Here is a 24,838-nt window from a genome sequence, read left to right on the forward strand (position 1 = left end):
TGCTGCTGGGTTCTGGAGTTGTTCATTTGTGATCCTGGCTGGAATCTTCCTCAGGTTGGGATTGGTCATAAATAAAATAAAAAATAAGGATGTTCTTGCCATCCTTTCCCTTCCTGAGTTAAAATAAACAAGATTTTGGAGTGGGGTTAACCAAATGTGAAGAGATGAGCTTGGGAATGTTCTGTGCCTTAGGAAAAAGGACTGGGAACCTCTGTAATGACAAACATGGAGCCCTCAGCAGGGATTCCCATCAGGAATATGGGGCTGGAGGTAGCCCTGGAGTGGGGAGGGGGCTCTCCTTGGCTGTGTGGTACCCACAGAGGAGTTCCCAAAGTCCTGGGGGAGGATGATTGGCCTGGAGAGGGGGATTTGGGGTGTCCTGACGTGGTCCTGACGTGGCTGTGCTGCTTTGCTCTCTTGCAGGTTCACTGGGATGAATTTGCCTGCCCCTGTGATCAGCAGCAAAAATTGGCTGAGGCTGCACTTCACCTCTGATGGCAACCACAGGCAGAAGGGCTTCAGTGCCCAGTACCAAGGTAAGGAGGGAGAAATAAATGCCCTGGCCTGGCCTCACCCACCCCAGCCAGCCTCTTTCACCTATTCCACAATCATTCCAGTTTGATTTCCTCATTCCTCAATTTCACAAATCATTCCAGTTTGATTTCCTCATTCACCCATTTCACAACCATTCTGGTTTTATTTCCCCTTGTGGCCACCCTAGAAAACGACTCCAACTCTAATTAACTCTAATGGTTTATAAAAACATTGGTCTTGTAAGCCAAAGATTGAAGACTAGAGCTGTAAGGGGATAGAATATAAGAAAATAAAGATGGTGTAGAAAGAACATGGGTCTTTTAAGCCAAAGATTGAAGACTAAAGCTGTAAGAATATAAGAAAATAAAGATGGTGTAGAAAGTGATCTTGCCCCTAAGGAGTTGCAGCTGGGCCTAATTAGCAAAGATTAGGAACAGGCCCGACTTTAACAGGCCACAGCTGTAACTAATGAGGAGAAGAGTGCTATAAAAGAGTGGGTGGGTGGTTGAGAAGGGAATTGGGGTTAGTTGTCTGTTGTGGGAAGGAGAAAGAGTCACAGAGGAGCTCTGAGGAGATGTCCATGAGAAACACCAAGCAGGTATGGAACCTTTGTGATAGGAAGCAACAGCATGGAGCCCCTGTGATAAGGAGGCAACATAAACCCTTCTTAGAGGTTACCCCCCCATCTCAGGAAGAAAGGGCTCAAATCTTCTTTTCCAGCTCCCAAAGCTGATTTTAGGCTAAACTTCTTCCTACCCCCTAAACAACCTGAATTGCCCCTTGAGGTAAGGGGCACACACCAGCTCCAACACCACAAACAAGCCAACAACGACCCTCAGCCTCCATTTTAGAGTAACCCCAGCCAGGAATCCCCAGCTGCCTCCCTGCATGGTCCTGCTGCTGTTATTTTCCAGCTGGAATTCCCCAAAGTGTGGTGTTCATAGAAAAACCCAGCCTGGTTTGGGTTGGGAGTGACCTTAAAGCCTATCCACTGACACGTCCACTGTCCCAGGGTTCTCCAGGTCCCCTCATGGCCTTGGACATTCCCAGGGATTCAGGAGCTTCTCTAGGAAATCCATCTCAGCCCCTCCTCACCTTCACAGGGCAGAATTCAGGATTGGGATAAAGATTTCAGGATGGGGATGTTCAGGTGCTGTTGAGGGACAGGAGATCCTTTGGCAGTGAAGATTCTGCTCCTGGTGGGACCAGAATGGATTGAGTGGATTCCTTGGAGGTGTTCTCACCACTCCTGTGGTGTTTTTGAAGGAGGTTGTGGGTGCAGGATCCATGAGAGGGGGAATGAAGTTGGGAAGAAGCAGGAATGGTTTGAGTCCCCTCAGGGAGCTCCGCAGGTTTGTTCTCAAGAAGCCTTTGCTGGGAAAAAGCTCTGGAGAGGAGTCAGGGAGAAGGGAGAGGATTTTCTTTTCCTTGGATAAATCCACAGAGCTGCCTCGTTTGGGTGCTCTTAGCAGGGCTGTCATGGCCTCAACAAATGAACCACATCGTTATTTAACTTCCCTGCTTTCCTTGAACCTGTAAATCACTTTAAACTGCAAGAAAAAACAAGGAAAAAAGGACTTTAAACAAGGAAAAAAAAACCCTTTTGTTGTTGCTGTGCAGCATAAATGTCTGGAAAAAGCAGCTTCCCTGTGGATGGCTTTTCCATGGCTGTCAGGATTGCAGCTTCCACCAAAGCACCTGTCTTTGTCAGCCTTTCCCTGCACAGCAAAGTCAGGGTGAATGTCCCCATTCCCCTGCTCAGAGAAATGTCAGGGGGTTCTCATCTCATGTGCAGAGGGGATGGAGTGTTGGAAAATGAACTGAACTCCCCATTCTGAGCTGGAATCAGGACAGGACCTCAGCCCAGCTGCCAGAGGGACCTGCTCTCGTTTTCCCACTGTTTTTGTGGAGTTTGGCAGCTTCTTTCTGCCTTTCAATGCTTAAAAACCCAGCAAAACAAGCAGCCAAGCAGTGAAGATTCCCAGGGATGAAGGGAAGGTGTCTGCAGGCAGTGGGATCTGCAGGACAGGAGATGCTGAGACTTTAAAAACCTCCCTGTAACCCTTTCCACAACCTGGCCTGGCCATAAATATTTCAGTGGCGATAAATCCCTACAAAACAGGCCATGTAATTCCACAGCAAGCACAGCAGCTGAAATGCATTTTTCATCAGGAGAGCTGAATCAGGATCAGCCAGGAGAAGCAAGGGGAGGCTTTAGGGTGGCTCTAATTTGCTGTCTGTTTTCCAAAGACGTGTCTGTACATCATTTATGAACCCCCTGGGTCCTCTGGGACGGAGTCTGGCTTTGCTGATAATCTATAAGAAAACAATTTCCCTTCCAGCTTGTTTAAATTGATCCCGAGTTTTGCAGAACACCTTCCCTGTCTGTTCCCCCTCTGCTCTCCCTAATCCGTGCCCTCATTTGGAAATCACTTTAGGAATGTAAAAGCAAGGTTAGATGCAATCAGGCTGTGGAGAGGGTTTTTGTTTTTGTTTTTGTTGTTGAACACAGCAAATTCATTTTGTTCCCTTCCTGGGAGAGTTAAATATTTCCCTTTTCCCTTTCATTAAGGTGAATCTTGATTTTTGCAAATGTTTTTTCCCCATTCCCCATGTAAGGAAGTCAAAGGGACTGGGAGAAATGTGTGCAGAGAATTATTCTTAAAAATTATTTTTTATTTTCCTCCCCATCCTGTCTCCTCAAAAAGGTGGAAGAAAATAATCTACAAGTTTTTAATCAGGTGAGGTGGCAGCACCTCAGTGTCCCCCCCATCAGAGGAGCTGGGTGGGAATTTATAAAATCAGAAGGTTTTGGGAAAGCTGCAAAGGCTGGAATTGGAGAGATGGGAATGCTGCCCTGGCTGCTGCCCCTCTCTGCACATGTTTTATGGCAGAACTTGGCTCCCTAATTGCTCTGGAGCTGATTGGTACCAACACATAATTGCAGCTTTTATCGATCTCCCCGCCCCGGCCGCTTCCCTTCCCCGCAGGAGGAAGATAAATGGGATGAGCTCCAGCCCTGCACAGGACAGAGCTGCCTCCTTCAGGGAGGGGCTGGGGAGCTCCCTGCTGCTCGCCAGAGACACCTAAATGGCTTGGTGAGGGAGTCATGGAGTCTTGGAATGGTTTGGAATGGGTTTAAATCCCACCCAGTTCCACCCCTGCCGTGGGCAGCGACCTCCCAATGTCCCAGGGTGCTCCCAGCCCCATCCATGGCTTTGGTCTACAGATCTGTCCATGGGTAGATCTGTGGTTCTACCCATGGATGGATCAGTTTGGCTTGAGTTTGGACAGATCTTCGTCCCTCTTTGTCCTGGATCTCCCACTGCTCATCTTGGATCTTCCATTTCTCATCTTGGATCTTCTACTCATTATCCTGGATCTTCCCCTCTTCATCCTTATCTCTCACTGCTCATCTTGGATCTTCTACTCTTTATCCTGGATCTCCCACTGCTTGTCTTGGATTTTCTATTTCTCATCTTGGATGTTCTACTCTTTATCTTGAATCTCCCACTCCTCATTTTAGATCTTCCCCTCCTTGTTTTTGATCTTCCCCTAATTTTCAATCTTCCCCTTTTCATGTTGGATCTTCCATTCCTCACCTTGGATCTTCTATTTCATTTCTTGGATGTCCTACTGCTTATCTTGGATCTTCCCCTCTTCATCCTGATCTTCCATTCCTCATCTTGGATCTTCCACTCTTTATCCTGATCTTCCATTCATCATCCTGATCTTCCATTTCTCATTTTGCATCTTCTCCTTTTCATCTTGGATCTTTCCCCTCCTCATCTTGGATCTTCCATTTCCCATCTTGGATCTCCCCCTCCTCACCCTGGATCACACCCTTGGGTTCCAGAGGGATTTTTGCCTCCTTCCATGTGACCTGTGGAGTCTCCAGTGCAATTCTGGATAATCCCAGTGCTTGTGCAGGCTCTGATTCCCAAAATCCATTGCTCAGGCTGCCAGAAGAGGGATTTTTCCAAAGAGTTTCATTTGAGGGGGTTTCTCTTCACCTCCAAGAACCCCTGTGAGCATCCTGCTGCTGAACCATCCCAGCAGGAGGGAGAGATCCAGGCAGGATTTGGATTTAACAGCAATTCCCCCAACAAGGAGAGCAGAGCTTCATGGAATAGTTTTTTTTTTTCCTGTTGCTGTTGCTGAAACACTGTTTTCCAAATTAAAAATAAATAAATGTCTGCTTAAATCCTCATTTAGAGCAACATGAAGTGGTTTGAAAGGAACAGCCCGGCCTGCCTGCCATGCTGGCAGAGCTTTGTAATGTCATCTCTCAAATCTGACAGGATGCTGAGTATTCCATTAGATCTGTTGGATGTGTGTGAGCAGCAAAAGCCTCCAGAAAACAGGAGTTTCTGTTCATCCAATTATCCTGACACAGTCCTTTGTAGTACTGCTCCACATTCCAATTTACAAACAAAGTAGATTTTCAAATACAGGATTTTTGAGGGCAGGGAGTGGGAGAATTGTTCTTATTTGTTTAATTTTTTTTTAAAAAGCACGAAACAAGTGGTGCTTTGCTGTGCCTGGTTCTGATCTAAATGGAGTCATTTGTAAAGTCTGACTTCCATCATTAGGGCTCCGAAATGAAGGATGAGGAGGAGAGGATGCAGTGATCCCTCTTTATCAATTTATCTTCACCAATTTATCTTTATCAATTCTCCTGGAAAGGGACACGGTGCAATTAGGGGAGGAGATGTTTCCTGGGGATGCAGCTCAGGCTCTGAATTTTGGGATTGCTGCTCAGTGTTGAGTGTCTTGTTGCCATTGCTGAGGGGTTTGGGAGCCAGGTTTTCCATCAGGAACAGGGTTGGAGGGGGATGTTTGTTGGATGGGATCTGGCAGGGATGGCTCTGGGAGAACCTTGGTTAGAAATGTGTCCCTGAAAAATTTCCAAGCCTGGCTGTATCCTAATTTTGAATTCCCCCATGCCAGAGAATCCTGGAGTGGTTTGGGTTGGAAGAGACCTTAAAATTCCTCTGATTGCACCCTCTGGCACCTTCTCCTGGATTTGGGATGTTCAGCACTGGGGAAATCCCTGCAGGTTGCTGTGTCCTCATGGAGGAGTTCCCCAGGATTTCTCATCCCATCCATGGTGCCGCCATCAGCTCTGGTGGGCTTCACCAAAGCTTGGGAAGCTTTTCTTGGCCTCTAAATTCCCTTTGTGGGGCACAAATCATCCGAGCTGAGCTTTTGTTTGTGTGGAGAGTTGGGAACATTCCCTGGGGGCAGGATGTGGAGAATACCAAAATATGGATTATTTTGTAAAGCTGCTCGTACCCCCAAGCACAGCCACAGAGCAGAGACTTGGAGGCTGCAGGGTCCCAACCCACATCCTTGGAAAATTCAAACCAAAATCCAAATTCAGCCTTGGAAACTTGGAATTGCCTGGATTTTATTGCGTGGGAGGGAATTTTGGGGTATCCCTGTGTTGGCTTGGAAAAAGCTGGAAAATCACTACAGGAATGTCTGTCACTATTTTATCTGAAGCAGAAATAGATTTTTACCCCAAAAATGGGAGTTTTAGCAGCCCCAATCCTTTTTTTTTTTTTTTTTTTTGATCCATTGATATCACATTTATTAAAAACCTTGAGATCAGGCTGGAAATCTCCTGTGATTCCCATCCACGTGGGACCTTTGGGGCATCCCAAACCCTGCTGCTTTTTCTTCCTCCTGCTGCACTTGCAGGTGGATTTGGAGCAAAAAGAAACAAAGAGTTCGATTTGCTTTGACAGCAGCCTGCTGTTAATTAGTTTTCCCTTCTTAAATTAATAAAAAAAGACAGCTGCCCTGAACAGATTGAAGCTGCTGAGGAAGACAGGAGCAGCAGCAGCAGCTGTTCCTCATGAATATTTTCCAGCTAAAAATTTTTTTGAAGTTCTTGCTGCTTTATTTAAAGAGAAAGCCAAAAGCTGTGAGGAAATGATGAGTGAAAAGCTGCACCCAAAGCAGCACCTCAGGTGAGCTTCAAGGAGCCTCCTCCTGTCTGAGCCTCCTGCAGCAGCTGTTCCAAACAGGTTCTTTTTAAGCCCAAAAAAAACCTCAGCACGATTAAAAAACCCCTCTTTAGTTACATGGGTAATTCTTCTTGACAGCTTTGTCTTAGGAATGTGCTAATTTAGGGATGAAAGCCTGACAAGATGAAGAACACGAGGAAGAAGGGTTTGAAGTGGGTTTCTCCAAGGATAAGGGCTGGCTCGTCAGGAAAGGGCTCCCAGAAAATGATTTGGACGCTGAGTAATCCCAATTCCTGTTGGGTTTTCCCAAATCCTCACAGTGAAGGCTCTTTTATCCCAAATCCTGCAGTGGGGGCTCTTTTATCCCAGTTTCTCACAGTGAGGGCTGGGTTACCCCAATTCCTGTTGGGTTATCCCAATTCCTGCAGTGGAGGCTGTTTTATCCCAATTCCTGCAGTGAGGGCTGAGTTATCCCAATTCCTGTTGGAATTATCCCAGTTTCTGTTGGAATATCCCAGTTCCTGATGGGTTATCCCAATTCCTGCAGTGAGGGCTGGGTTATCCCAATTCCTGTTGGAATTATCCCAGTTCCTGTTGGGTTATCCCAAATCCCGCAGTGGAGACTTTTTAATCCCAATTCCTGCAGTGAGGGCTGGGTTATTCCCATTCCTGTTGGGTTATCCCAGTTCCTGTTGGAATTATCCCAGTTCTTGTTAGGTTATCCCAGTTCCTGCAGGAAGGGCTGGGTTATCCCAGTTCCTGTTGGAATTATCCCAATTCCTCTTGGAATTACCCCAGTTCCTGTTGGGTTATCCCTATTCCTGCAGTGAGTGTTGAGTTATCCCAATTCCTGATGGAATTATCCCAATTCCTATTGGGTTATCCCAAATCCTGCAATGAAGGCTGGGTTTTCCCAATTCCTGTGGGAATTACCCCAATTCCTATTGCGTTACCCCCAATTCCTGTTGGAATTACCCCAATTCCTATTGGGTTATCCCAATTCCTATTGGAATTACCCCAATTCCTGTTGGAATTACCCCAATTCCTGTTGGGTTATCCCAATTCCTGCTCTTTTATCCCAGCTCCTCACAGCAGAGGCTGTTTTATCCCAACTCCTGCCTCTGGAAGCTGCAATAATCCCAAATCCAGGTGTTTGTGCTGCTCCCAGATGGTTCTGCCAGGTGGGGTTTCTGTCAAACCCTGGGGGTGGAGGAAGCAGCCGCCAAATCCAGAGCAGGAAAACAAATTGCTGCTCCCTGGTGTGAGAAAAAGGATGGGGCCCTTGGAGATGGATGAATTCTTGTTCCCTTTCCTGGTCTTTCCCCTCTTCTGGTGGAATTTTGGATCAGGGAGGGAATGGTCGCACTTGGGGAGGAGTCCCCCAGGTGTGGGGCTCCAAGATAATATTTCCCTTAGCCAATAATGGTGTTTAATTTTATTTTCCTGCTGTTTGTTCACACCAGCTCTGCAGTTTTTAGGTTCTGAGTGCTCCCCTGGAATGGCTCTGCTGTGTAATGGGTTCATGGGATAAATTCCAGAAAAATTGGGGGAAACCAGCTCAGCATTTTCCTCTCAGCATCCTGAAGCTCCTCAGAGCTTCCCTTTTGCTTGTCTCCCATTTTTAGTGGGTTACAGAGGGGTTGGACCCCATTTTTATTTTGAAATTAAACCTCTCCAAAGCCCTAACATGGAAAACAAATCCCTCTCCAAACCCCTAACATGGAAAAACAAACCCCTGCTGGTTTTGAGCAGTCAGGACAAGCTGATCCCAAAGGGAAGGATGCAGGATGTGGGTGATTCACATTTTTATTTTTAAAATAAAAACTTGACAATCCCTGAAGCTCAGCTCAACCTTTCCCTCTTTTTTTTCCTTTGTTTCCCACCCCTACAGTCAAGAAGCAGATGGAGCTCAAGTCCAGAGGGGTGAAACTCATGCCCAGCAAGGACAACAACCAGAAGACATCAGTGTGTAAGTTTTTCTGGCTCTTCCTCACTGTCTTTTTTGATAACAATCTCCTGGAACATTTCATTGGACTTTCCAGTAATCTCTAAAACTTCGCCACTCTGAAAAGTTTGGGTGCTTTTCCCTCTTCCCTCTGCATTTCTGCATCACTTCCCTCCTCCCAGTGCTCTGGTCACAAGCATTTACTAACTCCTGGAAGGGCGCAAGGCTTGGATTTTCTGCGTTTGGTGGATTCTGTGCTCCAGGGTTGTGGTTTTAGGCTCTTTTTAGTGGGAAAAACTAAGAAATTTGGGGTTGGGATCGGTGCTATTGCTGTAAATAAGGAGCAGGGATAAGGAGCAACATTAAAAACAAAATATTAGAAAATTTACAGAGGCAGTCACATCGTCTTCCTTTTTCTATTTGAGTTTTATTTCATTTTCCCTGCAGAAAAATCATAATTCTGGGTTTGCAGTGCTGATTTTTCAGGTTGCAGTGCTGATTTTTCAGGTTGTAGTGCTGATTTTTCAAGTGTAGTGCTTGGTGTGTCAGGAGCAGAACATTGGGGTCACTGCTGTGCCTCCCTCAGGCAGGTGGGAAATATTTCAGTTTCCCATCAGGTTCTTCCCAAATCAGGAGCAAAACCTGTGGTTTTTGTCCCTGAATCTTGGGCTCTTTCTAAAATGAAACAGGAGGGATCTGCCTGGGAGTTAATATTTTATGTGGATTCAAATGGGAGCAGGATGGAGCATTTTTCCAAATGGATTTTAGGGGAGAAGCTGGAATTACTCATTTTGTTGCACAGCCCATTACCCTCATCAGAGAGGAGCATTTGCACAGCTCAGCTGGGTGGATTTGTCATACAAAATTCAGAAAAATGCATGGACTAGAGCAGAATTGGTGGATTTTGCATACAAAATTCAGAAAAATGCAGGGACTGGATCAGAATTGGTGGATTTTACATAAAAAATTCAGAAAATTGCATGGACTGGAGCAGAACTGGTGGATCTTGCATACAAAATTCAGAAAAATGCATGGACTGGATCAGAATCGTGGCTCTGGAAGGAGAGTTTCCCTCCCAGCTCCCAGGAGAATTTTTAGGCTCTGTTTTTTTGGGAGCAAAGCCCAAAAAGGTAAAAAACAACCCAAAATCTCCAGAGCAGAAAACACTTGGGGTGTGTTCAGGGGAAAATAATTCAATTTTAAAGGGAATTATCCTTTAAAATGGAGTCCTGGCTGGGTGATACATTCCTTGCCAGGAAGAATTTATTGGAATAAACGTCCCAGTGCCCTTTACTGAGTTGGAAAATTCCCCTGGCTGGGTGTGGAGACACAGGGGAATTTGGAGTGGGGGGATTTTTGCCCTGGATTTTGGGGAATTTTGGGCAAAGGAGTGAAATCATTGATTTAATGAAGCATTGTGGTGTTAACAATACACAAAATTCCCATTTCTCCTTCCTGGGAATGGCCTTTGGAGCAGTTTTACTCATTTTTAATGCACTGAGTTGAAGAGGACACAGCAGCTGCATTCCCTTTCCTGCAGATCCTGCACTTCTGAGGAGGAAAAATAGGAATTCATTCCCTTTGCCTGGTTTATCCCATCCCAAGGGGCTCAGAGCTGCCAGATGGGAGCTCAGATCTTGAGGGCAGCTCAGGCTGGAAGTTGTTGAGCTGGAATAATGGAGATGGGGATGGCGGCCCCATTCCATGGTCCTTGTCACCCTCCAGCTCCTTCTCCATGCCCTGCTCTCCATCAGCTCTGGATTTTTCTTATTTTGTCCTTATTTTGGAGCCTTCTGCTCCCACAGGGAATTCCCAGCTGCAGAAGTGCTGATTCCCTAGGAGATGGCACCAGGAAAATCAGGTTTTTATTTTATTTTTATTTTTATTTTTTGCAGTCCTCATCTGTTCTGCTCCCTGCTGGATTTGCAGGGTTGGCTGAGCCCCTCTGTGCTCCCAAAACTCCGCGAGCTGAGTTTGCATCACAGATAATTCCAAAGAAATTTCCTATTCCAGAGCAATTTCCAGTTGCTCTGGCTCAAATACCAGAAATTCAGGAATTTTTGTGTCTCTTGGTATCACTTAAAGCTCTGCCACAAAATCCTAAAGGCTGGAAAACATCAAATCCAGCCTTCAAGTCCCTGTTTTATTTTTGATTATTCCTACCAGCAATATTTTATTTTCAAGTGCTGTTTGCTAAAACTTGGCCTAAAATCCTCCCTGGAAGGATCCACTCTTAAATCCTGCAGGTTTTTGGGTTTGGGATTGCCTGGTCAGATTAAACCTGGTGTGTTTTGTGTGAAAATGTAGTGATGTAACAGCTGCTTGTGTTATTGCAGGGAAAAAATCCATAAAAATTCAATATTCTGTGGGGAAGTGCTTCTTGGGCTCAGTTATAGTGGATTGTGTTTGTTTTAAATCATAATTAAGTGCCTTGTACTGCTCACCATCAGTGAAATTATTTGGAAATCTTGCTTTAATCACTTCTGGAGGGGAGATAATACTGAGAGACAAATAAATTAGGTAGAAGAAATAGTTTGAGATTTTAAGCCATGTTTTGGAGGTTGTTTCTGGCACTGAAAGCAGAGTGTAAGTGTGGATATTCCAGTTCCCACAGTGGGGGAATTGTGGTGGTTTGGGTTTAAAAAACAGCATCCAAGTGGGTTGTGTGGTGTTTGGGTGAGGCCCACCTGGAGAGGCCCTGGGTGAAGGACTGGAAGTTCTGTGCATGTTTAGCTTGGTCAAAATCCTCTTTGCAAAGTCATTTTTGGGGTGGGTTGAGCAGTTTCTAGGTCTCAAGTGTATAGGAATTTCTGGATTTTGGGGAGGTGTCTGTGGGACAAGGAGCATTCTGAGGCCTTGTGGGTGAAGGACTGGAAGGACTTGGGTGAAGGACTGCAACTTCTGTGTGTGTGCAGCTGGGTCAAAATCTCCTTTGCAAAGTTATTTTTTGGGGTGGATTGAGCATTTTTTAGGTCTTAGCCAAGTCTGTGGGAATTTCTGGATTTTGGGGAGGTGTCTGTGGGACAAGGAGCCACCTGGGGCCTTGTGGATGAAGGACTGGAAATTCTGTGTGTGTCCAGCTCGGTCAAAATCTCCTTTGCAAAGTCATTTTTGGGGTGGGTTGAGCAGTTTTTAGGTCTCAAGTGTGTAGGAATTTCTGGATTTTGGGGAGGTGTCTGTGGGACACAGGAACCACCTGGATCTTGGGTGGGACAGCCTGGAGATGCTCTGGGAATTCTGCACTTTTGGGAGTGCTTGTGAAGCTTCATCTTCTGAGCTGTTCTGGAACATTCCCAGCTGGGAAATAAGCTGGGGTTTGGAGCTCTCATGGTAGAACACTCCCAGCTGGGAAATTGGGGTTTGGAGCTGTCCTGGTGGAACATTCCCAGCTGGGATTGGATTTTCCCAGTGTCAGGACCTGGCTGTGACCTTTTCACTCTTGGTGTTGTTAAATTTGGGGGCATTCAGTGTCTGGGTTGGTGTCACTGAGGTTCTGGAATCACTTCATCCTTGGTTTTTTGGGTGCTGAAGGAACTTTGGGGGTTGGAAATGCAGCAGGACCTCGTTGGGGTGAGCCCTGCACCCCTAAATCAGCTCCAAGCTCTCAGGTCTGGTTTTTGGGATCTTTCCCAGAAGTTTGCATGGAATTACCCTGGTGTGACCACTCAGATTAACCCTTTAAACCATCTAATTCCTGCTGGAGTCTTTCCCATCATCTCCTTTCACTGAATTCCTCATGCTGAGAAATGCTGGGGCTTTGTCAAATTGTTTATTTTTTAGGTGCTGCTTTTATTTTGTAGTTCTGAAATTCAGTGAGAAATTGTCCCTTGGGAATCTGTCAGTGAAGTTTTTTTTATTATGAGAAATAAAATTAAAGAGGATTTTAACAGTGGCAAACTGAACAATCAGAACTGGCTGTCACTGAATTCATGAGGAGGGAGAAATTGAAAAAAATCAGGAGGATGAGGGGATGGAAAACCAATCCCATGGTTGGGGGAGAGAATTCCTGAGTTTCTAATGCAGACATTGAGCAGTTCATCACAATTTTTTTCTAGTAATCTTGAGGGGTTTATTTGGGAATGGCCCAGCCCAGGTGAAACTTTGGGAAGGTGAACACAGCAAATTCTCAGCATGACAAATCCATTTTGTAACCTTCGGGCTCCTCTATTTGTGTGTGTGTGTGCTCAAAACAAAAGCTAGAGAACAAAAATTTCTGTAAATTAGCATCTCATTCATCTCCTCCTTTTCTTTCACTTTCTTTAAAAGAGAAATTCCCCAACTCCCAGGATATGGAGATATCTTCCCTCAGCTTTATCTTCCCTGTTCTCTGCTTTATCTGTTCGTGTTTTTAGGTGTTAGTGAATCTCCACTAATGAGACATGAGCTGGGTTTGGGCCTCAGCATTGGGGGTGACAAACTCTCCTCTGGGGCCTTGGTTTTTCTGGGGATCTGGGATTGTTTCTCTTTGTTTTCCTGGGGTCTGGGATTGTTTCTTCCCAAAATTTTGAATTCCAGGCTCCATTTTTATCTGATATGGGAAATAATCACTGGGAGTGGCAGCAGTGCCCACTCTGGGGGTACAAAAGGGGTGATCTGAGGGGGATTTGACCATGGGAGGAGGAATTTGCTGTGGGAATTGGATTTTTCCTTTGAGGAAGAGTTCCCAGGTGGTTAATTCCAAATATTGGGTGGTCTTGGCTTTGTGTGTGTGGTTGTTACAGGTGTGTGTGTGGTCAGGGAGGTTTTTACAGAGGAAAATCAAGAATTTGAGCACTGTCTTTCACTCCTACACGGCTTTGGGACATAAAACTCTCATTGGGTCCCTCATCCTGAGGTGAATTTTCCTTTTTTTGGAGCTGCTTGTGCACAGGCATCACCTCTGGGTGCAGGGAAGGAACCCAAGGATGGTGGTGGCACCTGGGGACTCCGTTCAGCCAAACTTTTCCTGTCAGAAGCTGGGAGTAGAATCCATGCGCTCTCCCTTCCTTCACTGAATTCATTCCTGATTCCTGATTTGGAATCCTCTGGGCTGGTGAAAAGTGGCAAAGCAAAGTTTGGAGTTATAGAAAATGTAGGGATGTCAAATTCTGCTTGGTTGCTGCTGACTGAGCTTACCAAGGGTTATTGTGGTGGTGTTCACAGGGATCCCAAGATGAGGGAAGAGATGAGAATCTTGACTCCATGTTTCAGGAGGCTGATTTATTATTTTATGATATATATTTATTAAAAGAAAATGATGTATTAAAACTATACTAAAGAATAGAAGAAAATATTTCATCAGAAGGAAGGGAAGGAAATTTCAAGGAAAGGAAATAAAATCTTGTGACTGCTCACAGCCTTGACACAGGTGGCTGTCACTGGTCATCAAATAAAACCAATTTCACATGCTGAGTAAACAGTTCTCCAAATCACATTCCAAAGCAGCAAAACATGGAGAAGCTGAAGCTTCCCAGCTTCTCAGGAGAAAAGATCCTAACGAAAGGATTTTTCATAAAATATGTTTGTGGCAGGTTATGGACATGGAAAATGGGAAAATAATACCTCACATGTTGTTTTCCATGAATCCATGGCTCTGTGCCCTCCCACACAGACAGGTGAGCACCAAAGCATCCTGTGGGGACAATCCCAGCCCCATCTCTGCTCCAGCACGGTGGGAAGGGAGGAAAAATGGGCCTTAAAAAGGAAATTCCTATAAAGAACATAAAGGGCATCAGAAGAGTGTTAGTGCTGAGGAGAAGCTGGAATATTTTTGGGATCAGCAAAATTGGGAAGCATCCTCCTTGTAGGAACAGCTGTAGCTGGGGATGATGCACCAGGGGTTAATTCCAAATATTGGATGGTCCTGGCTTTGTGTGTGTCCAGTGTGGGTGGATTCTCCCCATGGATTCTCCCATTCCCCCTGCAGGGCTCCAGCTGCTGAGCCATGAGAAAGGGGCTGGTGTCACCTCAGTGTCACCCTCCTCCTTTGGGGCACCATGCTTGGAATAAAATTGGGATTTTCTTCCCTGTAATCCAGTGCTGGGCAGAGGTGGAACGGAAATTGGGGTTCTTTCAGTGGTTCAGCATGTGGAATGTGGAATTTTGGGGCTGTGCTTCCCCAGGAGCGTCATCCTGTGCGATGAGCCATCAGGGAATGGAGTTTTTTTGGCTGAGAAACATGCTGTAGGTTTGGATGAGAAGAAAACCAAATCCCATCGAGCTCCTGTGGCAAAATCCCCCTTTTGTCCTTTATTGCTGTGCTGGAATTCAGCCTGGAAATCAGGATTGTGCCAGGGCTGAGGGACCCCCAGGTTCCCCTACCCTGAACCCTCCTTTGTGCCGTGAGAGGGCTGGAAATGGGGAGGGTGGAGCTGGGAGCTTTCTGCAGTGCTGGCCACCACCCCATGGATTTCATGTTTGTTGGCATCCAGGTTGCTCCATAAATTTTTCTCCATGTTCCAACTAAATGACTTGGCTTTCAAACCCTCGACTTGCATCCCCCTCTCGTTCTGTGCTTGGTTTTTCCCTCCTGGGATCACTCCCTGCCTTTCCATGGAGTTGTTTTCTTTCCCTGGCACACTGGGCTGGGTTTTTGAGGGCTCTGAGGTCACCTTGGAGGGTGGCAGGTGGGGCTTTAATCATAACAAACAGGCTCTGTGATTGGTGTCATTTAGCAGAATGGAAAAAAATACCCAAAAATCAACTTATCCAGAGGTATTTCTGTAGTGGAATGGAGGGGAAACTGTGTCCCTAGCTGGCATTTCCTAGAAAACACTCAGGTGTGTAAACTGAGCAGGATATTTGTTTCCAAAGCTGTTGTTTTTGTGGAATAAAACATTGAGGTTTCTGAGCTTCCAGTTGCCATTTTTCTCGCCACATCCACCAAGCCAGCTGCTGAAAGAATTGTTCCTTTTGCTATTCTGTGTCTGTATGTGCTGTTTTTTTGCTTTGTAGTAACTCAGGTTGGTGTGTCCCAGGGACATAATTTGTGTCCAGACCCTGGGATTCCCGAGAGAGGTAAAAGGATAGGCAACGATTTTAGGTAAGAATATTTTCTGTGTGTTCTGTGCATGAGCTCCTGGGTGTGCTCCTGGTGTGGGGGGGCTCTGTTTGCTTTGTCCCCCTCCCAAAATCCTGCCCAGTTTTGGGGAACACGTGTGTAAAACCCTTCCTGTGTGTGCTGTTCCACAAAGATCTCTTGGAGTGTTTTTATCCTTTCCCAATCCAGGTTTTGTGCTGTCATCCCTCCCCTGGAAAAACTGAAACGGCCAAAAGAAAGAAATCACTTTTCAAATTAGCTCAAACCCCAGCATGGCCCTGCCCTTAGAGAATTTGAGGTGGCTGAGGTTCCTTGTCACTGAGCCTGTGTGGTGCCAGCTAATTGGGGCTTAGGAAGTTTAAACCAGAGCTGTTGTTCCTTTCCAGTTCCCAGTTTTGCTTTGCAGGGATGCCCCAGCTGTTGGTGGCCATGGGGAATCAATATTTCATCTGATTCTGCTGCCCAGGGCTGTTTTGCTCATGAAAAGTGTCTCTCAATCAAATCCCAGACTGTCAAATCCTCCTCAAGTCCAAGCAGAGGAAAGGGAATCCCAACAGTCCCTAAATTCCATGGGATGAATTCCCAGCTGCTGATGGTGTTACTCCAGTGAACAAAGTTCAGAATCCAAACCACCGAACAAAGAGCAGAACTCTCAGCAGTTGATAAAGATTTTTATTTCATTTTATGAGAATTCTGAATGTGTCCTCTCTCAGAGCTGTGGGTGAAATTCCCACTGAAATGTCACTAAAATTTGGGATTCCAGGAGCTGTTTTGCTCATGGAAAGTGCCTCTCAATCAAATCCCAGTCTGTCAAATTCTCCTCAAACCCAGCAAAGGAGAGAGGGCAGAAGAAAGGGAATCCCATAAAGTCCCTAAATTCCACGGGATGAATTCCCAGCTGCTGATTGTGTTACCCCAGTGAACAAAGCTCAGAATCCAAACCACAGAACAAAGAGCAGAACTCTCAGCAGTTGATAAAGAATTTTATTTCACTTTATGAGAATGTCCGCTGAGCACGTCCTCTCCCAGGATGAAATTCCCACTGAAATGTCACTAAAATTTGGGATTTGGGCATCAGCATCTGGGGCAGACACAGCAGAAGGGAGGCAGAGCTGGTCCCTCCTCCCTTCCTGCTGGCTGCAGGGCCAGGGGATGGCCCTGGCCCCAAATCCTGGGGTGCAGGAGCAGGCTGATGTCCCCTGTGTCCCCTCTCCAGGCTGGGCTCCAGCATCCAGTTCTCCTGCAACGAGGGCTACGACCTGCAGGGCTCCAAGAGCATCACCTGCAAGAGAGTCAGCGACATCATTGTGGCCTGGAGCGACCACCGGCCTGTCTGCAGAGGTGAGGGCTCTGCCTGGCTGGATTTGGGGATTTTTGGGAATTCCCAGCTCCTTCCTGTCCCTTTTCCATCACCCATCCTGCCCTTGGGTCGAATCTCAGAATGGTTTGGGTTGGAGGGACATTGAGGACCATCCTGCTCCTTCCACTGTTCCTCCAAGCTGGCCTTGGACACTCCCAGGGATCCAGGGGGAGTCTGGCTGAATTTTGGGATTTTTAGGTATTCTAGTTCCTTCCTGTCCCTTTTCCATCATCCATCCTGCCCTCGGGTCGAATCTCAGAATGGTTTGGGTTGGAGGGATATTGAGGACCATCCTGCTCATTCCACTTGTCTTGGACACTCCCAGGGATTCAGGGGGAGTCTGAGGGAGCTCATCTTGGCTGGATTTTGGGATTTGTAGGAATTCCCAGCTCCTTCCTGTCCCTTTTCCATACCCATCCTCCCCTCAGGTCGAATAATCCCAGAATGGTTTGGGTTGGACAATCCTGCTCCTTCCACTGTCCCTCCATGCTGGCCTTGGACATTCCCAGGAATTTAGAGGGAATCTGAGGGGCTCAGTTTGGCTGGATATGGGGATTTTTGGGAATTCCCAGCTCCTTCCTGTCCATTTCTCACCCATCCTGCCCTCAGGTCATTCCTTGGCCAGGTCAGAGTCCCAGAGGGGTTTGGGTTGGGAGGAACCTTAAGGAAAATGTTGTTCCATGGGTAGGGAGACCTTCCCCATCCCAGGCTGGCCTTGGACACTTCCAAGGATGGGGCATCCAAATTTCTCTGGGAAATCTTCCTTAGGGCCTTCTCACCCTCACTTTAAAGGTTTTTTCAGCCCCTGTTTCTGCACCTCCTTTTCCCCTCACAGACTCCTCCATGAATATCCCTAAATCCCTTCCTTTCTCTCTCTCCAGAACATTCTTTTAATTCAGGAATGTCAAACCTGAGCAGGATCACCCCTCTCCTCATCCCAGGTGTTTTCTCCCCTCTCCTCCTTCTCCTGTAAGAGGAAAGACAGGAATAAAACCTGGAAAAGCAGAGCTGGAGGGAGATTTTTAACTGGAAATGTGGAATTTTGGGGCTGTGCTTCCCCGGGAGCCTCATCCTGTGCCATGAGCCATCAGGGAATGGAATTTTTTTCTCATTTTTCCCATTTTGCCCTTGGCCATTTTGTTTTCATTCCCTCTCCGAAATGTCACATTGTGATATTTGTAATGCTAATAAAGAACAACTTGTAATATTTTTAATTGAATCCCTTTAAAGCTCTTAAAATCATAAATAGGGTTTTTTTTCCCCCGGTTCTTTTTTTCTTTAATTTCATCTGCAGATTTTTTCAAGGCTTTGGAATCCCATGTAATTCTTGAAACAAGCCTGGAATAAATTGAATCAGTGTAAGAGGATATTTGGCATAAATATGTGACACTGTAAAGGAAATTTATGGTGTCCTCCCACAAGAGATAAGAAAGGATTTGCCAGCATTATTCTGTTTCTGTGAATCAACTTAATTTTTTTAGCTGCTGACTTTCATATTTTGGGGGTTTTTTTTCTATTTAAAAAGTTTCAATTTTATTTCAGCTTTCTGCCAATTTTTCTCCCAGTTTGTGCCATTTTTTAAAATTGTGTTTCTCTCAAATTCTCCAGTCAGTCACAGATTTTAACCCCTTGGGCTTCAATAATTTTTTAATCTCCAGTGAGAAAACTTTGGGGGAAAGTTCTCTTCCCACAGCTTGGCCAGGAGATGATTTTCTGTATTTTACAAAGAAAAAAAACCTTTGCAGACTCCAAAAATGCAAATACATCTCCAAAATTAAATAATACATTTAAATAAATAAATAAACTTCAACAATAAATTAATTTGAGGCTCTGTCACAGCAGAGGATATTTCCAGAACCAGGATGTTTTTCCCCACCTTTTTTTTGTGGAATATTTCAGCTAAATATTACATCAAAGGCATTCCACAGGCAAAATTTTCCCTGCTTAAGCACTTTTTCCAGTTTTTCCTTTACCTGAGGTGTTTTGAAGATGCAGAGCTGAGTTTCCACCTTAGTTCTGAGCCCACAGAAGGAAACCAGCTGATAAATACTTAATAATGACCTAATAAATCCTGGCTGTGCAGTGTTTTGGGGGTTTGATGTGCAGGAAGAAAGGGAATGGGGTTTTTTGGGGACATCAGGAAGGAGTTGTGTCATTCCTGGCCTGGTTGGGGAAGGGTTTTTGTGAGGGGAAAAAAGGAAATAAATCAATGTGAGCATAGAGAGTTGGGTGTTGGTCTGAGGGGAAGTGGGAACAAGGATTGATGGAATTGGGGTTTGGTGGGATCAGGGTTTGTTGGGATCATGGGTTGATGGGATTGGGGTTTGTTGGGATCATATTTGGGTATGATCAGGAGTTGTTGGGATCAGTTGGGTGAGATCAGGATTTGCTGGGATCAGGGGTTTTTGGGATCAGGGTTTGTTCAGATCAGGAATTATTTGGATCAGGTTTGGGTTGGTTCAGGAGTTGCTGGCATCAGGGTTTTATGGGTTTGGGGTTGTTGGGATCATGGATTGTTGGGGAATTAGGTTTGATGGGATCAGAGGTTGATGGGATCGGAGGTTGTTGGGATTAGATTTGGGTGAGACAGGGGTTGTTGGGATCTGGGTTTGATGGGATCAGGGTTTGATGGCATCAGGCATTGATGGGATCAGGTTTGGGTGAGATCAGGGATTGATGGGATCAGGATTTTATGGGATCAGAGGTTGTTGGGATCACGGATTGTTGGGGATCAGGTTTGGGTGAAATCAGGGTTTGTTGGGATCAGAGGTTGATGGGATTAGAGATTGTTGGCATCAGGCATTGATGGGATCAGAGGTTTTATAGGATCAGGGTTTGATGGGATCAGGGACTATTAGGATTGGGGCTTGGTGGGGTCAGTGATTGATGGGATCGGGGTTTGATGAGATCAGTGATTGATGGGGTCAAGGTTTGATGGGATCAGGGGTTTTTGGGATCAAGGGTTGATGGCCCCAGTCCTCACAGAGAAACCCCTCATTTTCACCACCCGGGTGTAAAAAAGGAGCAGTGTAGGCCGTGAAAACACCAACTTCTCCATTTTTCCCCCCTCTTCCCTTTTCCACCTCCTCCCACCTCCACCCCAAGCTCATCCCTCCTCCTGCCCCCCCAGCAGCGCTGAGTGTCCCCATTTGTGTCCCCAGCCAGGATGTGTGACACGTACCTGCGCGGGCCCAGCGGCGTCATCACATCCCCCAACTACCCCGTGCAGTACGACAACAACGCCTACTGCGTGTGGGTCATCACCGCCCTCAACCCCGCCAAGGTGAGCTGGGGGGCTTGGCTGGACAGACGGACACTCAGGGGTCACCTCGTCACCCTGCACAACCCCTGAGTGAGGAAGCACTGAGGGAGCTGGGGGGCTTGGCCTGGACAGATGGACACTCGGGGGTCACCTCGTCACCCTGCACAACCCCTGAGTGAGGAAGCACTGAGGGTGCTGGGGGGCTTGGCCTGGACAGATGGACACTCGGGGGTCACCTCGTCACCCTGCACAACCCCTGAGTGAGGAAGCACTGAGGGAGCTGGGGGGCTTGGCCTGGACAGATGGACACTCGGGGGTCACCTCGTCACCCTGCACAACCCCTGAGTGAGGAAGCACTGAGGGAGCTGGGGGGCTTGGCCTGGACAGATGGACACTTGGGGGTCACCTCGTCACCCTGCACAACCCCTGAGTGAGGAAGCACTGAGGGAGCTGGGGGGCTTGGCCTGGACAGATGGACACTCGGGGGTCACCTCATCACCCTCCACAACCCCTGAGTGAGGAGCCACTGAGGGAGCTGGCCTGGACAGAAGGAGACTCAGGGGTGACCTCATCACCCTCCAAAGCTCCTGAAAGGTGGCTGTGCTTCTGGGCCCTCAGTTTGGGAAGGATGTTGGGACTCTTGAGCTCATCCAGAGGGGTTCAGAAACCCTCAGAGGGGTCACCTCATCACCCTCCACAGCCCTGAAAGGTTCCCTTGCTTCTGGGCCCTCAGCTTGCAAAGGACATTGGGAGCTCATCCAGAGAGGCTGGGAACACAAACCCTGTGAGGAACCACTGAGGGACAAAAGGAGGCTCAGGGGTGCCCTCATCACTCTCTGCAGCTCCTGAAAGGTGCCTGTGCTTCTGGACTCTCAGTTTGGGAGGATTTTGGGACTCTTGAGCTGATCAGAGGGGCTGGGAGCACAAACCCTGTGAGGAACCCCGGAGGGAGTTGGGGGTGTTTGTCCTGGACAAAAGGAGGCTTAGGGGTGCCCTCATCACCTTCCTGAGAGGTGCTTGTGCTTCTGGGCCCTCAGTTTGGGAGGGATGTTGGGATTCTTGAGCTGGGGAACACAAACCCTTTGAGGAACCACTGAGGGAGCTCAGCCTGGACAAAGGGACACTCAGGGGTCACCTCATCACCCTCCACAACCCCTGAAAGGTAGCTGTGCTTCCAGACAATTCCAGACACGTCCAAACAATTCCAGACACCTCCAGGCCCATCCAAACACTTCCAAAACATCCAGAGACATCCAGACACTTCCAAACAGATCCAGACACATCCAGATGCTTCCAAATACTTCCAGACACATCCAAGGACATCCAGGAACATCCAGACAAATCCAGACACCTCCAAACATACCCATGCACATCGAGATACATCCAAACAAATGCAGACAATTCCTGACACATCCAGACTCATCCAAACACATCCAGACACTTCCAAACTCATCCAGATACTTCCAGACATGTTCAGACTCACCCAGACATTTCCAAACTCATCCAGACGCTTCCAAACTCATGCAGATACTTCCAGACACATCCAAACTCATCCAGACACTTTCAAACACATCCAGACACTTTAAACACATCCAGACCCCTCCACTATCCCAGGTTGCTCCAAGCCCTTTCCACTTTGGGATCCAGAGGGAAACCTTTTCCAGCCCCTCCTCGCTCTCACATTCGGGGTTTTTTCAGCCCCCCAGGCTCAGTTTCTGTCCCCACACACTCTTCCCTGTGTTTTCCCAGCTGTCCTGAAATCCCTGCCCTTCCCTCCCTGCTGAAGGCTCGTTTAGTTCAGGGTTGTAATTAAAAGTGAGTGTAATTATTTGCAATCGAAGCCCCTTTGATATCTGGTGTGGGGAGGTGCCCAGCTCATCGGGGCAGGGAGGCTGTGCCAGGAATGCTGATTTTTCCCAATTTTTTCCCCTTTATCCAGCAGGATTTCAGCCCCCAAGGGCAGAGGAGTGAGGTTTGGGTCTATCTCATGCTATTTATGCAGCATTGTGAATTTATTGACATTTTTGCACTGGTTTAAATTTAAATATGAGCCCTGGCTCTCCTTGTAATGGGGTGAGACTGGAAAAAGCTGTGAGGGCACCAAACAATTCCCATTGCCAGGGGAAAATGGACAGGGATTGATCATTCCCAGGCCAGGGCTGTCATACCTGTACATAAATGAGATTGGAATTGGTCAAATCCATCCATTTTCAGATTTCCCAACAAGGAACTGCAGGTTCTGCTCTGTCATCCACAGAAATACGGAAATTTGTCAGCTGTGAGAGGAGATCCCTTTGCCTTTGAAATGATAAATAGCTTTAATTAATTCAATTAATGTCAATTTTTGAAGGATTTTTTGAGGTGTTTGGGTGTTTCAGTGTCGTTTACAGGGAGGGAAAACCTAAAGCAAGGAAGAAAAGCACCAAATCCTTTGGGAAGTCCACAGCTCTCCCTGCTTTCCTAAATCTTAAAGGAGATTGGAATTGGTCAAATGCATTAATTTTAAGATTTCCCAGCTTGGATCAGAGATTCCACAGCACAAGGAACTGCAGGTTCTGCTCCATCCTGCACTGAAATTTGGAAATTTTTGAGCTGTGAGAGGAGATCCCATTGCCTTTGCCTTTGAAATGATAAACAGCTTTAATTAATTCAATTAATGTCAGGTTTTGAGGGATTTTTCTTGGGTTTAGGTGTTTCAGTGTCGTTTACAGGGAGGGAAAACCTCTCCTGAAGCAGGGAAGAAAAAATCAGCAACCCCTGTGGGAAGGCCACAGCTCTCCCTGCTTTCCTAAATCCTAAAGGAGATTGGAATTGGTCAAATCCATTAATTTTAGGATTTCCCACCAAGGAACCGCAGGTTCTGCTCCATCATCCCCAGAAATATGGAAATTTGTCAGCTGGAAGAGGAGATCCCATTGCCTTTGAAATGATAAATAGCTTTAATTAATTCAATTAATGTCACTTTTTGAAGGGATTCTTTTGGTTTTAGGTGTTTCATGGTAGAAACTTTAATTTCCAGGTTGGGAAAAGCTCTCCTGGAGCAGGGAGGGTTGGGAGGAAAGCACCAAATCCTTTGGGAAGGTCACAGCTCTCCCTGCTTGTCCCTCATGGATGATCCCAGCATTTCCTGGCTGAGGGAAGGATTTGGGATGAATTACTTCCAATAATTCCCATAAAATACTTGGAAAGAATATTTTGTAATTTTTTTTTTTGTAATCTTTTCATGGTCTCAGTGGTTTTTTGATCAGCTCCTGCTCCATGGAGCTTTGGAAGAAGCAGGGAGCTGAATTTAGGAATTATTTGCAAGTCTTCTGCTCTATATTTGTTAAAAAAAGAGCCTGAGACCCACTGAGCCCCAAAATCCCCTCCAAATTTACAATTTTCCCCTCAAAATTGGGAATTTTGCATCCACAGGGCTGAGGCCTCCTCACTGACAAATTGGGATTTTTTTCCACTGCAGATTGGGGACATCAAAACCTCTTTTGGGAATATTCTGGGGTTTTTTTAGCTGGGCCCTGGTGCTTTGGGAATTAATTCCAACCACAGTGGGGAAAAGAAATCTCTGGGGAGCTGAGAAATGCATATGATAATTGGGGAATTTGCATAAAAGCTATTTCTGGCCTTTTTTTTGACACAATGGATGTTGCTGGTTGAGGTTTCTCCTGGGGTTATTCCCAAAAAAAGCCACGTCCAAGCTGATGGAGGGAGAAGGGGATGATTTATCCCAAAAGGAGGGGGAAATTCTGGACCCTGAGGGCAGGGAAATGAGGAATGAGCTTGGAAAGCTTCAGGTTAGAGCCGCTGGAGTGAATTATTGTGGATTTTTCTCCTCAAAATGTGACTGAACTTCCAATCACTTCGGAATCAGGAGTTTCATCTCATTTTCCCATTTTCCTGGCTTTGCTGTCACTTTAGCGGTTCCAGGTTTGGGGGTTCTGTGGCTCTCTGGCTCTTTAACAAATCAGTAAATAATTTAATTAAATTATTGCATTTCCAACTTTCAGAGCAAAAAAACCCAGGAAAATAGGTAAATAAATAAAATATTTAAAAAATAAAAAAACAGGAAATGGGGAAATAAATACAATATTCAACACAAAAACAAACCAGGAAATGGGTAAATAAATACAATATTAAAAAAAACAAACCAGGAAAATGGATAAATAAATACAATATTAAAAAAAAACCCAGGAAAATGGGTAAATAAATAAAGTGGGTAAATAAACACAATATTTAAAAAAACAAACCAGGAAAATGGGTAAATAAATAAAATGGGTAAATAAACACAATATTAAAAAAAACCAAAAATACGCAAAAAAACACAATAACAAAAAAACCAGGAAAATGGATAAATAAATACAATGTTCAAAAAAAGAAAAAGGAAAATAGGTAAATAAATACAAGCTTGTAAAGCTTCAGGTTAGAACTGCATGAGCTGCTGTTCTGTTACTTCAGCAGATCCAGGTTTGGGGTGTTGGTGGCTCCCTGGCTCTTTAACAAAAATCATCAATAAATATAAATCATCAATAAATATAAATCATTAAATAATTAAATTAAATTAATTACATTTCCAGATTTCAGAGAAAAGAAAAACCAAAAAAACCCCAAAAAACCCAAAAAAACCTAACAAAAAACCAAGAAAAACCACCCAACTTTTTGGGATGTTTTGGAGATTTCGATGCTCTTGGGAGCTGCTGCGGGATCCACGAGCAGGGCTTGGTGTTAATTGATGAATTAATTGTGTTAATTG

General features: G+C 45.8%; 1 pseudogene; it reads left to right on the top strand.

Annotated features, from left to right (window-relative positions):
- The first annotated feature begins 225 nt into the window (after positions 1-225).
- The window catches only part of LOC128937651 (CUB and sushi domain-containing protein 2-like), a 139,221-nt pseudogene continuing 114,608 nt past the window's right edge, over positions 226-24,838 (top strand).

This window comes from Melozone crissalis, unplaced genomic scaffold (assembly GCF_028551555.1).
Source record: "Melozone crissalis strain CALT ecotype California unplaced genomic scaffold, PUWL_Pcris_2 ptg000020l_1, whole genome shotgun sequence".
In the NCBI taxonomy this organism is placed as follows: Eukaryota; Metazoa; Chordata; class Aves; order Passeriformes; family Passerellidae; genus Melozone; species Melozone crissalis.